Consider the following 22,819-nt stretch of genomic DNA (forward strand, 5'->3'; position numbering starts at 1 on the left):
CCATCCCTATGGTAATCCAAGGCTACTGGAGGACAGGAGTGGTGCGTTTTGTGTAAGAAAGTGGTTCATTGTTGTAAACCTGGACACCTCAAGTAGTGTATGCAGTAGGGGTACACACCAAAAGGCATGTTCACACACCAGACAAACAACAAACCAGAAGCAAAAAAAGGGGATGTTGCTTTTGGTTCATTTTGATAAAAAAAATACAACTGTGTGAACATGGTCTTATGCACACCTCCAGGTGAAGTCAGTGAAAGGACTGCAAATATGAGATAAATGCTGCCGCAAGGCATTACCAAGTGATGAGGGGCAATTGAGTGTTGTTGCCTAGATCACCATCTGACTGTTAGACCTTATAGTTGTGACATAGTAGATGACATATCTGGGCACAGACTAGCATGGGTGCCATTTACTTTCATGTAATAAGCTAGTGATAGTATTCAGGTCATTTACTGTATTCTCACCCGGAGTTCCAGTAAAAACCTGTGAACATGTGCAGGGGCGGATTACCTTCACTATAGGCCCCGGGCTGTTCACCAAGCTTGGGCCCTCCCAACCTACTGTAACTATGGCGGCACTAGCTTTAGTCTTTTTCCTCCACAATGCAGCCTGTAAAGGACCTGTGCTGACATCATTGTCACATGATAAGGTCCTTCAGTATGTTCTCTAATGTTACTGCATTGTCTCCTGGCTGCAGTTTTGCCCTGATTTGTGCACAAATGTGGTAAAAAGCAGTGATTTTTATGCAAATTATGGCAGAACTGTAGCCTGGAGTTAATACACCACTGAAAGTAAAAGTGTGTTTTGGGGGCGATGGGCCCCCTAGGAGCTTAGGACCCGGGCTACCACCCGAATTGGACCTATTAAAATCTGCTACTGAACATGTGGGAAACAACCTGAATGTTGTCACTAGCCAACTACATTTGGACCTTTGAAGTAAATAGGCCTGTGCCAATCTATGCCCAGATACGCTGGCACCCAGTTTGGATATGTTGCTGACATATACCTTCAATGAAAGGCTGAATCGTAGTGTGGACTCCCTTACATGTCAGTGATTGGCTAAGAGCCCAAGTGTTCTGTGTGTAGATAGGGATGAGATGCCGCTGACAGACACCTATGGTGGCATCGTATTTCATCCATAACAGAGAAGTTGGGCAGTTGACATTCAACATGGCCGCTCCTTCTATCGTGTCTGGAAGCTTCTATAGACATTAGATGGCTGGCTTGTCTCAATAAGAACTGTGGGTTGAGTTCCCACATGTCTAGAATGTGTATGGCAACCTTCCTACAAAGGGCTGCAGTTAGGCCTCTCTGATTGTTTGTCATCTGTGCCCCTCCCTGGTTACCTGGGCTTGTGGTACTGTGTGAGTAAAGATGGTAATGTTTGCTTATTTATCTTCCATTGGTTTATGATGTTTGCACAACTTTGTGTCATAGGCGAACGTCAGACGGCTTTTGTTCGATACCAGTGCGTCCGGACACATATCCCTATCTGTGAGATATAAGGTAGTAGGTGTGTCATGTGTCAGACAGAATTCCTAAAGGAATACGTAAAGTAAGAAGGTTAAAGGGATGATCACCCGAATTCTCATTCATACAGATGTTCACTCCCATTCATTTCACATTGTAAACGTGTGATAAAAGGCTTGTAGTGGATATTGTTATGTTGGCATAAACTTTATTTGTTGGCAGGCCATCCCATTGTGTACACAATAATGGAGGTGACAACTACAGCGGAGGCAGGACCCTCGCTGCTCACCTTGTGCCCTACAAAAGTGAAGATGAAATCAATGTGCCTGCCTGCAACATTCTACATGAAGAGGCCTGTAGCTTGCACCACAGTGTGCAACATGGAAAGGGGGATAAAATGTCCCTTGTGAGTCACTGGATGTACTTGCTGTGTGTTTTGCCTGTGGCTGCATCTGATCAGTGCTTTAAATTGCTGTATGTTCTGTAGCACTGAATTTTCTGGTATTTCAGCTTAGCTGCATTTACTGGAATAGGGCTAAAGAAGTCCATACACATTCCCTGGCTGTTGGATAATTGTTGAGTCAACAGCTCCCTCTCCCATTCAGCCCATACAGATGAACATTCATGTATTGCAATTAGTAGATTAGAGAGGAGGTAAGCCATTTCTAGACGACTCTGGTGGCAATTTATCTCCTGGGGGGAAAAAGGGGTGGGGCAGTTAAAAATCCAACGGATAGTCAAGAGACCCCTATACACACTACAGTGTTGGCAAGTCTCACTAAAGTCAATGAGGTCAGTCGAATTTTTACTAAAGTTTTTTGTCACCCAGAGGCTACGTTCCCATAACGTCTTTTTATGCAAAATAATAAGCATTATTTATAAAATAATGGGCATTATTTTATAATGACAGCCATCATTAATCATCATGATCAATATTGACGGCTGTCATAATGAAACAGTGACTGTTATTTTGCCTAAAAAATATGTTGTGGGAACATAGCCTAAAAGGGTAGTTCGGGGAGTATTTAAAAAAAAAAATTCTGCTCAGGCTGATGTACAATAGAAAAAAGCTATACTCACCCTCCCTGCTTCCCATCCAACTATTCTCATGGAGCCAAGGACTTCTTGCAGTTCGGATCGGCACAAGGAATCCAATCAATAGTTGCAAGCTGCATGGCAATTTCTTATAATAAGCCCAACCCTGTGAAATACTGCACAGTAGGAACAGGTTCAGTGAGAATGGTGGTGGCAAGGGAGCCAGGAAGGTGAGTATAATTTTTTTCCCTATTTTACAGTACCCTGAATAGAATTTTTTTAGCGAAAAAAACTTCATGGAATATACATGTAAACTACCCAGCCAGAAATGGTTCATATACAAGACAAGCACAAATTCTGCAGTGAAAAAACAGACATTTTATCTTCTGAACTTGACTCCGTTCAGCAGAATGGGGTGAAATCTACCACAGCAGAATCTCGATGCTACACATATGGATTTTGTTGTGGATTAGGAGTAGATTTGCAGCAGCAAGATCTCAGAATTGTCAGTTTGCTTGGTTTGCATACCTTAACATATGCAAACTTTTAATGAAGTTTACCTTTAGGAAATACAATGGAAGCTTTAATTTAATCTACAAGTACACTCAAAAATAATACATTGAGTTGAAAATATAAAAAATACAAGATAAAACATGAGGGGAGCAGCATACGGGACATTTATCAGAGTGCTATATTCCAGAAACATCCAAGTAACATGAATCATTGTTAGAGCAGAAGAACGATACTATACACTGGTGGGCTCGGTTACAGAACGCTGAAGGGATTTGTATTTTCGATCACTAATGTCATAATCCAGCGCCACTAAGATCTGAAGGTAATAAGTGTATTGGCTAAACTTGTCACCTCCAAATGCTATATACTCCTAGTGGGAGATTTGGGTCCCAATTCTTGAGATCCCAGGCATCCCAGCAGTCGCACTCCCCACCACCCTCATGAACAGATAGTGTATCCATTGTCCTATGGAGAGGGATAACTTTACACGTTGGGAACCACTGCTGTCTGCATATTATTTAGTGTAGTATAGAGAAACATAAAAATCTGCTCTGAAACAATAACTGCTCATTGCTGTCTATTGTCATTGACCTGGAACACTGTCTTTATGCTTTTTGAGGGTCTTAGTTATGGAAAGTTCCTCATGGATGCAGATGTCTCTATAAATCTGGGGTAGCCGTAGGTGTAACACTTTATGATTCTTCATGCACAATATAAATATAAAACACATATAAACACAACTTGATTGGCAGCAGTTATATCAGCTTAACAGGGACCATGTGGTCATAAAATTAAACTCTGGTGTCAATGTCTTTTCGTTGTTCGGGTATCAACGTCGGGGTTTTCTTCTCTTCTTCTTACTGTTCCTGTGGTCACTCATGTCGTCCTCTGACTCTGTAGGGGTGGGCTCCCTTCTGATCACTTTCTTTTCTACAGTATATTCCTGTTCACCCACCTTTGGGTCTGCCTTTACCAGATATTCACCATTTTGGTAAGTGATAGCAACAAATGTCCTTGGGTAAGTACCATAGACTCTTCGAAGGTCCTCCTTGACAAACTCTGGTAGTTCACGCTTTACGCCAAACACTCTATCCAGTCTTCCCCACTGAAGTTCTCCCTTCATAGTGAAGCCTTCTGGCCACACAATAGCATTTGTTCGTTGATGGCTATGAGAATTATTGTAATTCATCCAAGGACTATAAGCTGGCATGGTATTATAACTAGGATAATACCAAGTAGGTGAAGAATATAATGGATTTGAACCATAGAAATGATGATATTCGACTCGTCCGTTTTGAGGATAGTATGGATCTCCTGCAAAAGCATAGGGTCGACTAGTGTAGTTATGCATCTGGATGGGAGGGAAAAGAAAACCACTGTTCATCTCTGAGTAGGATCCAAATGTGTAAGGTACTGGGGTGTTTGGTTGAAGATACATTATTGTATAGTATTCCTGAGGCCCGAAACCATAATGGTACATGTTCTGGAATCCTTAAAGGATCATCATTCTGACTTGTGACTTCTCATGCACAAATGGGACTTGTAACCTATGGAGAGAGGAAATAGAAACCATTGAATGATTTTAGCCATACGTCAGAATTAATATGATCGGATTTCACCTGTACACTTTTTTTTATTTTCGTCTCATCTGTTCTTTGCATGAAATGTTAGGGTACACGGCCAAATTAATAGGTATTTTCCATCGTACAATAAGTGAGGAGGAGCTTCCCCTCCCATCAGGCGCCACATAATTGCCTGAGAACCATAGACTAAGAAATGTAAATTATACTAGAGGGGCATTTATCAATTATTTTTTTCCTGGAAAACCTCTTTAACCCCATACCTTCTAATACTTCAGTATATAAGGCCCCGTTCCCACTGAGCAAAACTAGCGGAATTTTCCACCGCGGAATGCCGTTAGCCTCCCGCTCATAATGGGAGTCTGTCCGCGCTGAAGAATGAACATGTTCATTCTTCAGCGCGGACAGGGCAGGAGCGTGCGCCTCCCATAGACTCCCATTATGAGCGGGAGGCTAACGGCATTCCGCCGCGGAATTCCGCTAGTTTTGCTCAGTGGGAACAAGGCCTAAACGTGCAAGATCCATTTAGCCCATCCCACCTATTTTTAGGTCCAGTTTATAGACTCACTAGGGGAAATTTATTGCTGAGTCTAATAACTGCCATTTTTCTATCTACTTTTAGCCATTTGTATTTCCTATAAAATTGGGCACAGCAGTCTTAAGAACAAGTGACATGTATTCCCCTGGTCTGGACCAGATGTAGGCCTGCGCCAGTTTTTATTTTTGCAAACATGATAAATAAGGTGCAAATCCTGTATTATGCGAATATCTAGGTGAATAATCAAAACAGATTATTAAAAAAAAATTGTATCTAATAATCGCATGTCGAATACGGGTTCATCAATACAACTAGAGCAGAAAATGTCCGCAACCGACACTTATTCACCAAAAAAATAAAAATTTAGCTATACATTCCAGGCCATTGAATTAGCGCTGCTTATATATACCACTAGCTTAAAGGTGTATTTCAATCATAGACATTTGGAAATGCCATAAATATCTGATAGGTATGAGTCCCCAATGCAACATGTACCTATTAGAGATGAGCGAACCGGGTTCGGGTTCGAGTCGATCCGAACCCGAACGTTCGGTATTTGATTAGCTGGGGCTGCTGAACTTGGATAAAGCTCTAAGGTTGTCTGGAAAACATGGATACAGCCAATGACTATATCCATGTTTTCCACATAGCCTTAGGGCTTTATCCAACTTCAGCAGCCACCGCTAATCAAATGCCGAAAGTTCAGGTTCGGATCGACTCGAGCATGCTCGAGGTTCGCTCATCTCTAGTACCTATCCCTAGTATGGGAATGATTGGAGAGGTGAACCCCCTGTTCTGGATATAGGAGTTGGTCCCTGTGTGAGACTCTTGCCTGTCAGACATTTATGTGGATATGCTCAAAATGTCTGTCGTAGGAATACCCCTTAGATGCCTAAATGCATGCACTGCATCAGCCACACAGTCTTTTTACTGCCAGTATTTACCTGCCATAACATTAACCAAGATTTGATTGATATGTAAGCTAATATTACAGCGTGCCAAAACATGCTCTGATACTATCGATCGAGTCATAAAATTACACATTGTCCTTTGAACAAAACACCCAATAATGCACTTTGTCTGTTGCAGCGGGGTAAAAACTGATTTAAAAAAAAAAAAAAGAAAAAAAAAACATCTAGGCAATTCCCTAATATATTCCTTTAATATACAGTTTTATGCATTTAGGGTGCGTTCACACCTACAGGATCTGCAGCAGATCCGCAGCAGATTTGATGGTGCAGATTTGATGCTGTGTTCAGTTATTTAAATGAAATCTGAAAATAGGCTGCGGATCCGGTAAGTGTGAACGTACCCTTAAAAGGATTTTCCTAGTCCCTTTACCACCCGGAGCAATGTGGCTCATTCATCAGCACAGACTCCGCAAGATAAAACTTCTAACAGCCTCTTACTGTTAGGCTATGTCCACATGATGTATTTCTCCCTATTTACACATTTTGGTGTGTGATATTCACAAAATACATGCTGAAAAACTAAAAGTGTGCACATAGTCCTAATTGGGTGATGTCCTAGAGACAATGTAAAAGTCTTGATGGGTCGGGGCATGAATGTTCAGACCCATACGGATCACTAGAACCAGTGGGAACTGCATACTGTCATTGATGCAGATATGAAGCACTCGGCCCCGCTCTTCTACCCACTGGCTCAAGAGTGTGGGAGTCTGAACACACAAACCATGAGCCAATGAAAACTTTTGACATTCCTTTAGAACACGTCAAATTTTATTCTATTTTATAAAATGACAGGTAAACTTTAATTCACTGTGTATGAACCCTGCTCTTCACCCACATATCCAATGTATCAGGAATTTCTCAGTACTGACTATATGAGAAAGTTTGTTTTAAAAGGCAAGAGTATATCTGGAGAGTACATTTATATGACTGACGACAGGGAACAATAGAGAGTATATGGAGAGAACACAGCTTCCTGGTGCCTCTCTATAATGCCATGGAAATGTACAAGTATTATTCTTTTTTTTTTCCTTATAGTTACTCCTATGCCTCCATCAGGAACATTAATATACAAGTAACAAGTACATGGCACTTCTAGCACAAATGTAAACTGCATGCCTTAAGTTATCTATAGAGCTTTGTCCGGGGTAAAATAAAGGGATAAAACACAATATACATCATTATAGTTAAAGATGAGCAAATCTTACATTTTGCAACTATTTTTTGCCCGACACAGAATACATTGATTTACGATGTTTAGTTTTTGTTTTTGCCAATACAAACGAATCATTGATTTACCTATAGACTCGCCTCAAACTATAACCAACCTAAACTTTTGATAAATGATTTGAATTATGCCCTATTCACACATTCTGTTCCTGTCCCCAATTGCGGATCCGCAGAAAAATAGGACCAATGTATTTCAATGGACCCATACACACATCCAGGTTGTGTACAGGGCTTCAATCCGTTCCGCAAAAAAGAAAAAGGACAGGCCCTAGTACGGACAGTAACTGACACACCCAATACAACTCTATAGGGTCCGTATTTACAGATGCAATACGGATGAAAATTTGCGGATTGCTTACGGATTCAAAATTGCGGATTGGAAAATATACTGACGTGTGAATAGACCCTTAGTTGTATAAGTCAATAAATCAATGTGTGTTTATATGACATTGTGTATCAGACACGTACCTGTGTGCTGGATGCATACTAGGAGGGTCACCTCAACTCCAAGCAGTGAGACTAGTCAACAAATCCACCAGCCTCTGAGTCCCAGATGAAACAGGTGACCTGGAGCAGTCAGTGAATGAGTGACTGTGTCCTAATCCTCTCAGATAAGCAGGCTCTCTCCTCCCACCTGACAGCAGACAAAAGGTAACCAGGAACACAAACATAATCAGTAGCAACTGCTTACTGCAAGTGCACAGCTAGAGATATACCTCTAGCCATGTCCATCATCTATTCTTTACCTCGGAATCTCTTTGCATCTTGCAACATAAAGCTCTTGTGTAACCAGCTCCTTCATGTATGCCGGAGGTGCAAGATTCAATGTATGTCCTTAGAATGATTCTCCAAATATCTATAGTCTACTGGGGCTGCATGGGGTTAAAACCTTTCCAATATGTGGTGACTTTATCTGAACCCTCAGTGTTTGATTCCTTGTGGCTGCATAAGTTGGATGCCAGCCAAGAGAGTCCTGAAAAACATGGAGAGAGCCTATATAGTCATTGACCAAAAATACTGCACCAAGGAAAAATTTTTGGAATCAAATGACACTTTATACATGTGAACTAGGGATGAGCAAATTTACAGTACTAGTGTAGCACCTTGCTAAGCTCTGCTTATTTAGTCCTAGGAAACTGGGAGAAGTTTTCCAGGACGTGTGCGTTGATGAAGTGTGACTCCACTGCAGTAGTGGTTGGTCGGGGAATAGCTCAGCCAGGTGTTATGTTGTTGTGACGCCAGTGCCGGTTGGGCCCCAAGGTATGAGGGCACACCTGCTTTTATTTTAGTGAGGCTGACTAAACCCTGTCCCCTGTGGTCAGTAAACTGCAGGGCTGTTTGGGGGTCCCTTGGGCACTTATCGCGGTGGTCTGGAGTGGAGTTGTGACCTACCCAGACTATCGGTACCGCCAAACACAGAAAGGGGAGATGACCCAAGGAAGATGTAATGGCTGTGTAGGTGCTTAGAGAATAACCACTGAGTCCAGTTAAATAAATACTTTCTTTACTTTCAGAAATACTTGATACAGTGATACACAGTGGACTTCTGTCTTGACAATACACTTTAGACTTTAGTGACAGGATCTGTGCTGAGAGTAGTATACTTATAGAGTAGTGCAGCCGTGCTGGCTGAGTTGCGTGCTGGCTGAGAGCCTTATTAAAGTGCAGTGGGAGAATCAATTTTTGTTGTCCTTTTAAAGACTGTAATCATGTATATATCTGCCTCAGACATAACCGAGTACCCAGTTTTATAGCCATCTGGCATTTCTATCTGGCTGCATTATTTTTATATAACACTGTAGAATAACAAATGTTTGACTTGAAGTGGGAAGAACTTGTCAGCAGTGGCGTAGCGACCGTGGTCTGCTGCGACCCGGCCCGCCACAGAGAGGGGCCCGCGGCCCCTCTCCCTGTATCCTCTGTGCCCACCGCTCCGCTCTCCAGGACGGCCCCCGGCTGACGCTGGCTCCCTCCTTTCATCCCCTGTGCCTGCCGCTCCGCACTCCCGAACTCCCGGCCGATGCTCCACTACCTGGCGGTGTCGCCGGGCTTCCCCTGCAGCACACGCATCAGGGAGCTGTGTATGCCGGGGCTGTTACTTCCGGGTCAGGGAGCGCTCCCTGACCCGGAAGTAAAAGCCCCCGCGCACACTGACCTTCCTGGTGCATGTGCTGCAGGGGAATCCCGGGGACACCGCCAGGTAGTGGAGCATCGGCCGGGAGTTTGGGAGTGCGGAGCGGCGGGCACAGGGGATGAAAGGAGGGAGCCAGCGTCAGCCGGGGGCCGTCCAACACCGCAGATGAGAAGGGAGCTGCAACGGGGGAACGAGGTTAAAGGTGAGTTGTTGTTGTTGTTGTTGTTTCCCCCCCCCCCCCCTTTTGTTTTTATCTACTTGACAAGGGGGCATATACAGTGGGGGCATATACATGGGGGCAACATGGTGGGAGCATCTACATGGGGGGATGTATACGAAGACAACACAGTGGGGGCATATGCATGGGGGGCAACATAGTGGGGGCATATACATGGGGGGGTAACATGGGGGATGTATAAGAAGACAACACAGTGGGGGCATATACATGGGGGTAACATAGGGGGGGTATTTATAAGAAGACAACACAGTGGGGGCATATACATGGGGGGAATGTATAAGAAGACAACACAGTGGGGGCATATACATGGGGGGAATGTATAAAAAGACAACACAGTGGGGGCATATACATGGGGGGGAATGTATAAGAAGACAACACAGTGGGGGCATATACATGGGGGTAACATAGGGCGGGTATGTATAAGAAGACAACACAGTGGGGGCATATACATGGGGGTAACATAGGGGGGGTATTTATAAGAAGACAACACAGTGGGGGCATATACATGGGGGGATGTATAAGAAGACAACACAGTGGGGGCATATACATGGGGGGTATGTATAAGAAGACAACACAGTGGGGGCATATACATGGGGGGATGTATAAGAAGACAACATAGGGGGGTATGTATAAGAAGACAACACAGTGGGGGCATATACATGGGGGGTAACATAGGGGGGAATGTATAAGAAGACAACACAGTGGGGGCATATACATGAGGGGGAAAGTATAGGAAGACAACACAGTGGGGGCATCTACAAGGGGGGGAAACATAAGGAAGGCATCTATATGGGGGAAAAGATAAGGGGGACAACACAGAGGGGACCATCTAAAAGGGGGGACTACACTGAGAGGGGCTGTCAAGGAGATGCACATGGGGGCCATATATATGGAAGACTGAACAAGGGGCCATCTCTACACAGAGGGGGGCATATACTATAAGGGGGGGGGGGGTAACAGAGTCAGCCTACCCACTAACTGAGGGTGTAAAGGGGCCAATACAGATGTGCAGTTTGTATAGAGATGAGGATGGTGACAGAGTGAGGAGCCTAATATCTCTGTCTGGCAGATTCTGTGGATTCGTGGCTCGAAGAAGTTCTCATAATGGCCCAGATGGAGAAGATGATGAAAAGGGAAGAACTCCGATCAAAGAAGACGTCCCCTGTGAGTCACCTGATGTAAGTGCACTGTAATGTATATGGTGTACAGAACCTGTGTAGAGCTGGGTCTGCCTCTTCTGGATGAGGTGATAGTGATCTGTGTACAGTGGATGTTATTCAGTACCAGCGGTGGTATTAGTCAGTATGTGGTGGTGTTAGTCAGTAGCAGCAGTGGTGGTAGTATGTGGTGGTATTAGTCAGTATTGGTCTCAGTATACTGGATTTGGTCAGTAACAATATGGTGGTGATGGTAGTGGTTGTGGTGTGGCGGTAATATTTGCGCCTTGGTAATATTGGTCTCAGTATACAGGATTTGGTCAGTAACAGCATGGCGGTAATATGTATGGTGATTATATTTCCATCCTATATACTGGTATTATTAGTAATATCAGTCTTTATCTATCTATCTATCTATCTATCTATCTATCTATCTATCTATCTATCTATCTATCTATCTATCGCATAGCTTGGTCAAGGAAGGGGGGGGGCCCAAGTTGAACTCTTGAACCAGGGCCCAAGGGACATTAGCTACGCCCCTGCTTGTCAGTATTGTGAAGTGAACCTGTCAGATAAATGACGCTCCCCTACCTGACAGCAGCATATGAGGAGGAGATACTGAGTGCTTAGTTTGTGATATCTAAATTTATATGATATGAAGCAGGATTTCTGAGTAAAAAGCAGAGAATCCTGGAAGGACTCCAAGGAGAGACTGAATCCTTTCAATTCTGGGATCCTCAGGCACCCAAAAGTTTTGCAGACTTTGCACAGTCTCTACATCATGGGGGAGATTTATCAAACATGGTGTAAAGTGAAACTGGCTCACTTGCCCCTAGCAACCAATCAGATTCCACCTTTCATTCCTCACAGACTCTTTGTGAAATTAAAGGTGGAATCTGATTGGTTGCTAAGGGCAACTGGGGCAGTTTCACTTTACACCATGTTTGATAAATCTCCTCCCATATGTCTAAAGGAGGCACTTAGGGCCCTATTACACAGAGCAATAATCTGCCAAGTGAGGGCGATTTGGGCAGATATTGTTCCGTCTAATAAAGACAACGATCGGCCGTATGTGTATGTGATGCGCGACCGATGGCTGATGCTGGGTAAAAAAAACACTGTCTTAGTGACCCTCTAAGAGTAATAGTGTACCCTTTTGCCCCCCTGAATATTCATCTGTTACTCTGTGGTGTTACTTTAGGCCTCCATTCACTGCAGGGCATGGGATAAATATTCATTAGTAGGCATTCTGCTCGGGCCAGTAGGTGGATTGGTGCATTGAGGGCTACAGGACTGCCCCCAGTCAGGGGCGCCGCAATGATGAGGCGACCTGAGTCGTCTGCCTCAGGCGGCGCCACCAGCTATCTTCATGGGGGCGGCATTCAGGGCCGCTTTAACCAGAGGGCACATGGTGCACGTGCACCGGGCCCACTGGTTAAAGGGGCCCCCCCGAGCAGGCCGGCCGTTGCTATGTGCGACCAATGCGGTCGCACAGGGCTCCGGCCACCAGCCTGTCAGGGGGGAGCGCCATGGATGGGTAATCTACTTACCCCTCCATGGCGCCCCCGGCCGGGCCCCCCCGTCCGCCGCGGCCCCCGTCCGCTGCGGCGGCGGCGCTCCCGCGCTGCAGCAGCAGCGACACTGACAGAGAGAGAGCCATTGGCTCCCTCCCTGTCAGTCCCTCTTGTGGCCGCACTTCCTCCGGTCACAAGAGGCCGCACTCTCCCTCTAGCGGCCGACGTCACTGGAGCGTCGGCGCGAGGGTGAGGGGAGTGCAGCCTCTTGTGACCGGAGGAAGTGCGGCCACAGGAGGGAAGAGAAGAGGAACGCGTGGACCCAGGTGAGTAACAGTGTTTGTTTTTTTCAATGTTATATGGGAGGGGGAGCTATATACTATTGGGGAGCACAGGGGGCTATATACTATGGGGGGGCACAGGGGGCTATATACTATGGGGGAGGACGGGGCTATATACTATAGGGGAGGACAGGGGGCTATATACTATGGGGGAGCACAGGGGGCTATATACTACTGGGGAGCACAGGGGAGCTATATACTATGGGGGAGCACAGGGGGGCTATATACTATGGGGGAGCACAGGGGGCTATATACTATGGGGGAGCACAGGAGGCTATATACTATGGGGGAGCACAGGGGAGCTATATACTATGGGGGAGCACAGGGGGGCTATATACTATGGGGGAGCACAGGGGGCTATATACTATGGGGGAGCACAGGAGGCTATATACTATGGGGGAGCACAGGGGAGCTATATACTATGGGGAGCACAGGGAAGCTATATACTATGGGGGAGCACAAGGGGCTATATACTACTGGGGAGCACAGGGGTCTATATACTATGGGGGAGCACAGGGGAATATATACTATGGGGGAGCACAGGGGAGCTATATACTACTGGGGAGCACAGGGGAGCTATATACTACTGGGGAGCACAGGGGAGCTATATACTACTGGGGAGCACAGGGGGCTATATACTACTGGGGAGCACAGGGGGCTATTTACTATGGGGGAGCACAGGGGGCTATATACTATGGGGGAGCACAGGGGAGCTATATACTGTGGGGGAGCACAGGGAGCTATATACTACTGGGGAGCACAGGGGGCTATATACTACTGGGGAGCACAGGGAGCTTTATACAATGGGGGAGCTTAGGGGGCTATATACTATGGGGGAGCACAGGGGAGCTATATACTATGGGGGAGCACAGGGGGCTATATACTATGGGGGAGCACAGGGGAGCTATATACTATGGGGGAGCACAGGGGACCTATATACTATGGGAGAGCACAGGGGACTATATACTACTGGGGAGCACAGGGGTCTATATACTATGGGGAGCACAGGGAATCTATATACTATGGGGGAGCACAGGGGGCTATATACTATGGGGGAGCACAGGGGGGCTATATACTATGGGGGAGCACAGGGGGCTATATACTATGGGGGAGCACAGGGGAGCTATATACTATGGGGGATCACAGGGGAGCTATATACTACTGGGGAGCACAGGGGAGCTATATACTACTGGGGAGCACAGGGGAGCTATATACTACTGGGGAGCACAGGGGGCTATATACTACTGGGGAGCACAGGGGGCTATATACTACTGGGGAGCACAGAGGGGCTATATACTATGGGGGAGCACAGGGGAATATATACTATGGGGGAGCACTGGGGAGCTATATACTATTGGGGAGCACAGGGGACTATATACTATTGGGGAGCACAGGGGAGGTATATACTATTGGTGAGCACAGGGAGCTATATCATATTGAGGAGCACAGGGGTCTATATACTATGGGGGAGAGCACAGGGGGGCTATATATTATGGAGAGCACAGGGGGGCTATATACTATTGGGGAGAGCACAGGGGGCTATATACTATTGGGGGGAGCACAGGGGGGCTATATACTATTGGGGGAGAGCACAGGGGGGCTATATACTATTGTGGGAGAGCATAGGGGTCTATATACTATTGGAGAGCACAGGGGGACTATATACTATTGGGGGAGAGCACAGGGGGGCTATATACTATTGTGGGAGAGCACAGGGGGGCTATATACTATTGTGGGAGAGCACAGGGGGGCTATATACTACTGGGGAGAGTGCACAGGGGGGCTATATACTAATAGGGGAGCGCACAGGAGGGCTGTATATAACTGGAGGAGCACATGAGGGTCTATATACTACAGGGACACCTTAAAACTATGGAGGCACAGAGGGGTGTAACTATGTAGGAGTACAGAGGGGTGTAACTACTGTATAGGGGTACAAGGGACCTAACTACTGGATGTGTTGGAGCCTAAAATATTTGTCTGGCAGATTCTGGAGAGAAGATTCACAGCCAGGAGAAGACTTCAAGGTGGCCCAGGCTGGATGGAGAGAAAAAGAAAAGGTGACAGACTCTGATTGGAGAAAACACCCCCGGTGAGTCACTGGATGTAACTGCACTCTGTTATAGGATTGTAGTGTTAGGGGTCATGATGTGGCGGTATTATGTAATGGTATCATTGGTAATATCTTTCTGTTTTGTTTAGTGCAGTTTTTATGTAATATGTAATCACTGAATGGTGGAAATAGTGTTATAAGGTAACTACTGTATGTATTGGGGCTCTTGATACAGTGTGGGGGCAAATTCAGTACATTATACAATGTGCAGAAAGGTAAGGGGGGGGCCACTCTTGAGGGCTGTGCACTGGGCCCACCAATGTATTAAAACGGCTCTGGCGGCATTCAGTGGCAGATTATAATATGGGCGGTTCGGGCGGCCGCCCACATTATAATCCGCCACTGATTGTACCATGTACTGGAGTCCCCCCGCGCCCGGGCAGTATCTGTAATGAGATGCTGTGAGCGGGGGAGACTGTATTCATAAGCGCCCCGCTGTACTAAATCAGCCGCGCCGTGCTGATACTACAGCGCGGCGCTTATGAATACAGTCCCCCCCGCTCACAGCATCTCATTACAGATACTGCCCGGGCGCGGGGGGGGGGGCTCCAGTACATGCAGACGGATCACGGAACGTGGGAATGCAGCCTTAGTCCCCCGGGTGATGTGCGGCTGCCGGGGGTGTCCCGTCCTGTCCCCGGCAGCGCACGCATCAGAGAGCTCCCTGTGCGCCGGAAGTCACAGGCGCACGGGGTGCTCTGTGATGCGCGCGCTGCCGGGGACAGGACGGGACACCCCGGGCAGCCGCACATCAGCCGGGACCAGACCAGAGAGGCTCGACGGGGGAACGGAGGGTAGGTGAGTTGTGTGCTGTTTTTTGTTTTTGTTTTATCTGCTGTGCAGGGGGGGGGGGGGAGAGGGGGACCATCTATAAGGTAGGGTGGAAAGAGGGGGACGATCTATAAGGGAGGGGGGAAAGAGGGGGACGATCTATAAGGGGGGACCATCTATAAGGGGGGGGACCATCTATAAGGGAGGGGGAGAGGGAAGAGGGGGACTATCTATAGGGGGGGGGAAGGGGACCATCTATAAGGGAGGGGGGAAAGAGGGGGACCATCTATAAGGTAGGGGGGGAAGGGGACCATCTATAAGGGAGGGGGGAAAGAGGGGGACCATCTATAAGGTAGGGGGGGGAAGGGGACCATCTATAAGGGAGGGGGGAAAGAGGGGGACCATCTATAAGGGAGGGGGGAAAGAGGGGGACCATCTATAAGGGAGGGGGGAAAGAGGGGACGATCTATAAGGGAGGGGGGAAAGAGGGGGACGATCTATAAGGGGGGACCATCTATAAGGGGGGGGACCATCTATAAGGGAGGGGGAGAGGGAAGAGGGGGACTATCTATAGGGGGGGGAAAGGGGACCATCTATAAGGGAGGGGGGAAAGAGGGGGACCATCTATAAGGTAGGGGGGGAAGGGGACCATCTATAAGGGAGGGGGGAAAGAGGGGGACCATCTATAAGGTAGGGGGGGAAGGGGACCATCTATAAGGGAGGGGGGAAAGAGGGGGACCATCTATAAGGGAGGGGGGAAAGAGGGGGACCATCTATAAGGGAGGGGGGGAAAGAGGGGACGATCTATAAGGGAGGGGGGAAAGAGGGGGACGATCTATAAGGGGGGGGGGCCATCTATAAGGGAGGAAGAGAGGGAAGAAGGGGACCATCTATAGGGGGGGAAGGGGACCATCTATAAGGGAGGGGGGAAAGAGGGGGACCATCTATAAGGGGGGGAGAGGGAAGAGGGGGACCATCTATAAGGGGGGGGGGGAGAGGGGGACCATCTATAAGGGGGGGGGAGAGGGGGACCATCTATAAGGGGGGGGAAAGAGGGAAGAGGGGGACCAACTATAAGGGAGGGGGGAGAGTGGGACCATCTATAAGGGAGGGGGGAGAGGGGGACCATCTATAAGGGAGGGGGGAGAGGGGGACCATCTATAAGGGGGGGAGAGGGGGACCATCTATAAGGGAGAGGGGACCATCTATAAGGGGGGGAAGAGGGGGACCATCTATAAGGGGGGAAGAGGGGGACCATCTCCTAAAAGATCAGCACCCTCCTCTCCTGACATCCTCTGTGCTGCTGGGACTTCTCCTATAGGATTAGCACCCTCCTCTCCTGACATCCTCTGTGCTGCTGGGACCTCTCCTATAGGATTAGCACCCTCATCTCCTGACATCCTCTGTGCTGCTGGGACCTCTCCTATAGGATTAGCCCCCTCCTCTCCTGACATCCTCTGTGCTGCTGGGACCTCTCCTATAAAGTCAGCCCCCTCCTCTCCTGACATCCTCTGTGCAGCAAGGGACCAAACATTATGTTTATTGGGGACAGCAGTGGGGGGGGGGGGGGGGGGCAGTAGTGGATTATAATGTGGGCGGATTGACCGGGGGGGGGGGGGGGGGGGGGGGGTTGTCATTCTATAGTTCGCCTCGGGCAGCAGAGAGGCTAGAATCACCCCTGCCCCCAGTGCACCGAACGCCCTCATTTTTTATATTAATAAAAGTTTCCATTACTGAATATTAGGGTAAGTTCACACTGAGTAAAGCAGGCTGAATTTCGTGGTGGAGCTCCCACTGCAGAATCCCGCCTGCCTCAGTGTGTCAATGGGAAGCCTTGCATGTCTCCACTCTCTGCTCAAAGAATTGACGTGTCTGTTTTACTCAATGTGAACATACCCTAACACTGCACTGCGCCAACATATTAAAGGTACCCTTCTTCTGCTCTATTATTATCTTTTAGCAGAGTACGACCCAACCTGCTGATAGATTCCCTTTTATATCCCCACACAGTATTTAGACCAATCTGTGCCCCCAGAAAGTATTTAGCTCTCTTTGTGTCTCTACACTGTATACAGTCATCCTTGCCATATTTGTACCCCCCACACAGCCATTCGTCCCCTTATAGTGCCCCCTTTATGCCTACTCTCTACTCTCTGGATTCCTGGGCTAATAAAGGGATGAGAATAGGGATGGTGTCAGTGGCCATGGACCCCTGGCAGATCCCCACACTGTCCGTATTATAACCTTCCACTGTATGCTGTTTGGCCCCCAGAGCAACAACACTCAATAGGGTTCATCATGTTTTCCACCCACCAGTTACACAAAACCTATGCCTAGCCACATCTCTGTGCCCCACCATGGCTGCTCTTCAGAAGTCATCAAATCTATATACAACTTGTGCAATTTATGTCCACTGTATGCAGGGGCGTAGCTAATGTATCCTGGGCCCTGGTGCGAGAGGCCAACTTGGGCCCCCCCCCCTCCTTTCACGACCAAGTGATGCTATTGGTGTGTGTATATATATATATATATATATATATATATATATATACACCAAGACAGATATTACCAATAACACCAGCATATTGGAAGAGAAAGTATTATCACCGTACATATTACCGCCATACTGTTACCGACCAAATCCTGTATACTGAGACCAATATTACCAGTAATACCAGTATATAGGAAGGAAACATTACCGCCACACCACAACCACTACCATCGCCACCATATTATTACTGACCAAATCCAGTATACTAAATCACCTCATCCAGTCATATAGAGGTAGCCCCAGCTCTACACAGGTTCTATAAACCATATACATTACAGTGCAGTTATATCAGGTGACTCACAGGAGACGTCTTTTCTGATCAGAGTTCTTTCCTTTTCATCTTCTCCATCTGTCCTGGGCCGTTATGAGAACTTCTCCGAGCCATGAATCCACAGAATCTGGCAGACAGACATATTAGTCTCCTCACTCTGGCACCATCCTCATCTCTATACAAACTGCACATCTGTATTGGCCCCTTTACACCCTCATTTAGTGGGTAGCCCTAACTCTATGTGACCCCCTAATAATATATGCCCCCCTCTGTGTATTCCCTCTCCCCCTATGTTGCCCCCCCCAAATAGATGGCCCCTCTCCCCCCATGTTGCCCTCCTTATAGATGGCCCCCTCTCCCCCCACCCTCCCTTATAGATGGCCCCCTCTCCCCCACCCTCCCTTATAGATGGCCTCCTCTCCCCCCTCCATATAGATGGCCCCCTCTACCCCCTCCCTTATAGATGGCCCCCTCTCCCCCCTCCTTATAGATGGCCCCCTCTACCCCCTCCCTTATAGATGGCCCCCTCTCTCCTCACCCTCCCTTATGGATGGCCCCCTCTCCCCCCCACCCTCCCTTATAGATGGTCCCCTTTCCCCCCACCCTCCCTTATAGATGGTCCCCTTTCCCCCCTCCCTTATAGATGGTCCCCTCCCCCCCTCCCTTATAGATGGTCCCCTCCCTTATAGATGGTCCCTTCCATCCCCTCCCTTATAGATGGCCCCTCTTTCCCCCCACCCTCATAGATGGCCCCCTCTTCCCCCCACCCTCATAGATGGCCCCCTCTTCCTCCCCCCCACACTCATAGATGGCCCCCTCTTCCCCCCCACCCTCATAGATGACCCCCTCTCCCCCCCCACCCTCATAGATGGCCCCCTTTTTCCCCCCCACCCTCATAGATGGTCCCCTTTCCCCCCCACCCTCATAGATGGCCCCTCTTTCCCCCACCTTCATAGATGCCCCCCTCTTCCCCTCACCCTCATAGATGGCCCCTCTTCCCCCCCACCCTCATAGATGGCTCCTCTTTCCCCCCCACCCTCATAGATGCCCCCCTCTTTCCCCCCACCCTCATAGATGGCCCCCTCTTTCCCCCCACCCTCATAGACGGCCCCTCTTTCCCCCCACCCTCATAGATGCCCCCCTCTTTCCCCCCACCCTCATAGATGCCCCCCTCTTCCCCCCCCCTCCCTCATATATGCCCCCCTCTTCCCCCCCCCCTCCCTCATAGATGCCCCCCTCTTTCCCCCCCTCCCTCATAGATGCCCCCCTCTTTCCCCCCCTCCCTTATAGATGCCCCCCTCTTTCCCCCCACCCTCATAGGTGCCCCCCTCTTTCCCCCCCCATAGATGCCCCCTCTTCCCCCCCCTCCCTTATAGATGCCCCCCTCTCCCCCCCCCCCCCCCCCCCCAAACAAAACTTAACAAAACAAGACTTAACTTAACTCACCTGACAACGCGCTCCCACGTTGATCCTCTCTCCTCCTGGTCTGTCCCCGGCTGCTGCGCGGCTGCCGGGGTGTCGCGTCTTATCCCCAGGAGCGCGCGTTACCCAGAGCTCCCTGGGCGCGGGAACCGGAAGTCAGGGCCCAAGGCGCCCAGGGAGCTCTGGGATGCGTACGCTGCCGGGGATAAGACGCAACACCCCCAGCTGCCGCGCAGCAGCCGGGGGAAGACGGAGCCGGACTCTTGTGACCGCAAGCAAAACAATGCTTGCGGTCAGAAAAGTGATTGATCGGGAGGGCCTTCGCGGCGGGCCCAGTCACGGCGGCAACCGCCGCGACCGCGGTAGCTACGCCACTGACTGTATAGGCAAAGCATGGTGTGAACAGTCCCTGAAAAGTCACCCGGCGTGATCACTACAATTATGACTACTAATTGCTGCATGTAGAGAAGTTCCCAATGTACAACCAATACCCTGTCATTACTCCTCTGTGACCTCACACTGAATCACCTTGCATGACCCCAGCCACAGATTAAGCTCTTTACCTCAAAGTACTGGCAATTATCCTATGGGAATGTGTTAATATGGCAACGTGCACTGGGAAATGGACTGCAAGAGACAAATATAAGAACTATTTTGAGTTGCTTGGAGATCTAGTTTGTGGTTGGAAACCTGACCCAGATGATAGCAGGGATTGTCTTTTATGGCTTATGACATGTCAGTTTTGTGCTGATGGTTTTGCATGTTGTTACAGGTCAGATTTGTAAAGTAATTATTTTAAGTGGTTGTATTATTTCCCTGTCTGGCAGATGCCTTTATATTAGGCCATCTCTACTAGCACTATACTAGTGACTGTCTTTGGTAAAGCAGTAGTTGCTTGCCTATGGATGGCTACCTGGGCTATCGGGTGCAGCTCACTGTGTACTATAACAGCTGCCCTCTTTATATTTATATTGTTGGCTTTACAGAATGTGCAAAATTCAGCCCATAGCTTACAGCAGCAGTCTGCTGCCACCGCTTGTATTCCACAGAGCGTTGGCAGAAGATCGTTGCTGTATGATTCGTTTATCTTTCAACATGTTTAAAACACAAGCGACGCCACATGAACGATGTCAGCTGATCGTCGTCTTCTATTCCACGGGTTGATTATCGGGCCTTTAGAAGGGTAGTTCACCCCCCCCCCCCCATCCAAAAAAAAAAGAAAAAAGAAAAGAAAAAACTATCTGACACAGTGCTCTCTGCTACCACCTCTGTCAATGTCAGGAACTGTCCAGAGCAGTAGCAAATCCCCATAGAAAACCTCTCCTGCTCTTAGGACTGGAAAGAATACCACTTCCTGCAGGACTTAAAGCAGCTGATAAGTACTGGAAGGCTTGAGATTTTTTAATAGAAGTAAATTACACATTTCTGGCACCAGTTAAGTTGCAAGAATTTTTTTGTGAACAATCCCTTTAAGTGAACACAAATCACATTTCGTTATTTATCAGTTTTATAGATAAATCTGGTTTTGGTGGATGACTACAGAAAACAACCTACCATTATATATAGTGGCGCTAGACTGCTTATTTCCAGTTAAGGGTAATGCTAATTCTACATCTTTATGGGAACAGTTTGGGTCGGGTCCTTTTTACTGTACCAGCATGACTGTGAACCTGTGTACAAGGCAAGGGCCATGAAAACCATGGTTTGACAAGGTTGGTGTGAAGGATGTTGAGTGTCCTGACCTTAGCCCCATCAGACAGCTATATGATGAAGAAGAATGTCAGTTGTGAGCCTTCCCATCCAACCTCAACCTTACAAACAACAGACTACTAGACAACATTAGTGGCAGTAAATCATACATGAAGGGGGAGATTTATGAAAGGGTGTAAATATACACCTGGTGTAAACTGCCCACAGCAACCAATCACAGCTCAGCTTTCAGCTCTGGTAAAATATAACAGGAGATGTGATTGGTTGCTGTGGGCAGTTTACACCAGGGGTATATTTACACCATTTACACCAAGGGTATATTTACACCATTCATAAATCTCCCCCGAAATGTGTACCTGTAGCTTCCCTTTTATTGCCTTGCTTGTGTCGCGCCGCACAGTTTTCGTGAGACCCTTGCCCTTTTGTCCTAGGCATTGGTAACGATACCTAACATTTGACTTATGGTATACAGTGGTGGATTAAATGTACCCTGGGCCCCGGGCTGTCCACCCAACCTGGGCCCCTAATACACCCCCCCCCCCCCCGCCCCCAATAAACATATTGCAGTTACATCCAGTGACTCACCGGGGGCGTCTTCTCCGATCAGAGTCTGTCACCTTTTCTTTTTCTCTCCATCCAGCCTGGGCCACCTTGAAGTCTTCTCCTGGCTGTGCATCTTCTCTCCAGAATCTGCCAGACAAATATTTTAGGCTCCAACTCATACAGTAGTTTGTTCCCTTTTACCCCTATATAGTAGTTACACCCCTCCGTACCCCTATCTGGTCACACCCCTCTGTGCATCCATAGTTTTATAGACCCTTGTGTGCTCCTCCAGTTATATACAGCCCTCCTGTGCGCTCCTCCATTAGTATACAGACCCCCCTGTGTGTTCCCCTAGTAGTATATAGCCCCCCTGTGCGCTCTCCCCAGTAGTATATAGACCCCCCGTGTGCTAACCCAGTAGTATATAGCCCCCCTGTGCGCTATCCCCAGTAGTATATAGCCCCTCTGTGCGCTCTCCCCAGTAGTATATAACTCCCCTGTGCGCTCTCCCCAGTAGTATATAGCCCCCCTGTGCGCTCTCCCCAGTAGTATATAGCCCCCCTGTGCGCTCGCCCAATAGTATATAGCGCCCCCGTGCGCTCACCCCAATAGTATGTAGCCCCACTGTGCTCTCTAACAGTAGTATATAGACCCCCTGTGCTCTCACCCAATAGTATATAGCCCCCTTACTGTGCTCTCCCCCAATAGTATATAGTCCCC

At 48.0% G+C, this 22,819-nt stretch overlaps 1 long non-coding RNA gene across 2 annotated transcripts; it reads right to left on the reverse strand.

Moving 5' to 3' along the window:
• Window positions 1-4,113: 4,113 nt before the first annotated feature.
• LOC138798533 (uncharacterized) lies at window positions 4,114-22,219 on the reverse strand. Of its 2 annotated transcripts, XR_011364096.1 has the most exons (4): window positions 22,142-22,219; window positions 8,081-8,307; window positions 7,803-7,968; window positions 4,114-4,565 (listed from the first exon to the last, which is right to left on the reverse strand). It is a non-coding gene; the product is annotated as an uncharacterized lncRNA (long non-coding RNA). The 2 variants fall into 2 exon arrangements; XR_011364095.1 differs by having other exon boundaries at window positions 7,803-8,307.
• Window positions 22,220-22,819: the final 600 nt, after the last annotated feature.

The sequence above is a fragment of the Dendropsophus ebraccatus genome, chromosome 8 (genome assembly GCF_027789765.1).
Source record: "Dendropsophus ebraccatus isolate aDenEbr1 chromosome 8, aDenEbr1.pat, whole genome shotgun sequence".
In the NCBI taxonomy this organism is placed as follows: Eukaryota; Metazoa; Chordata; class Amphibia; order Anura; family Hylidae; genus Dendropsophus; species Dendropsophus ebraccatus.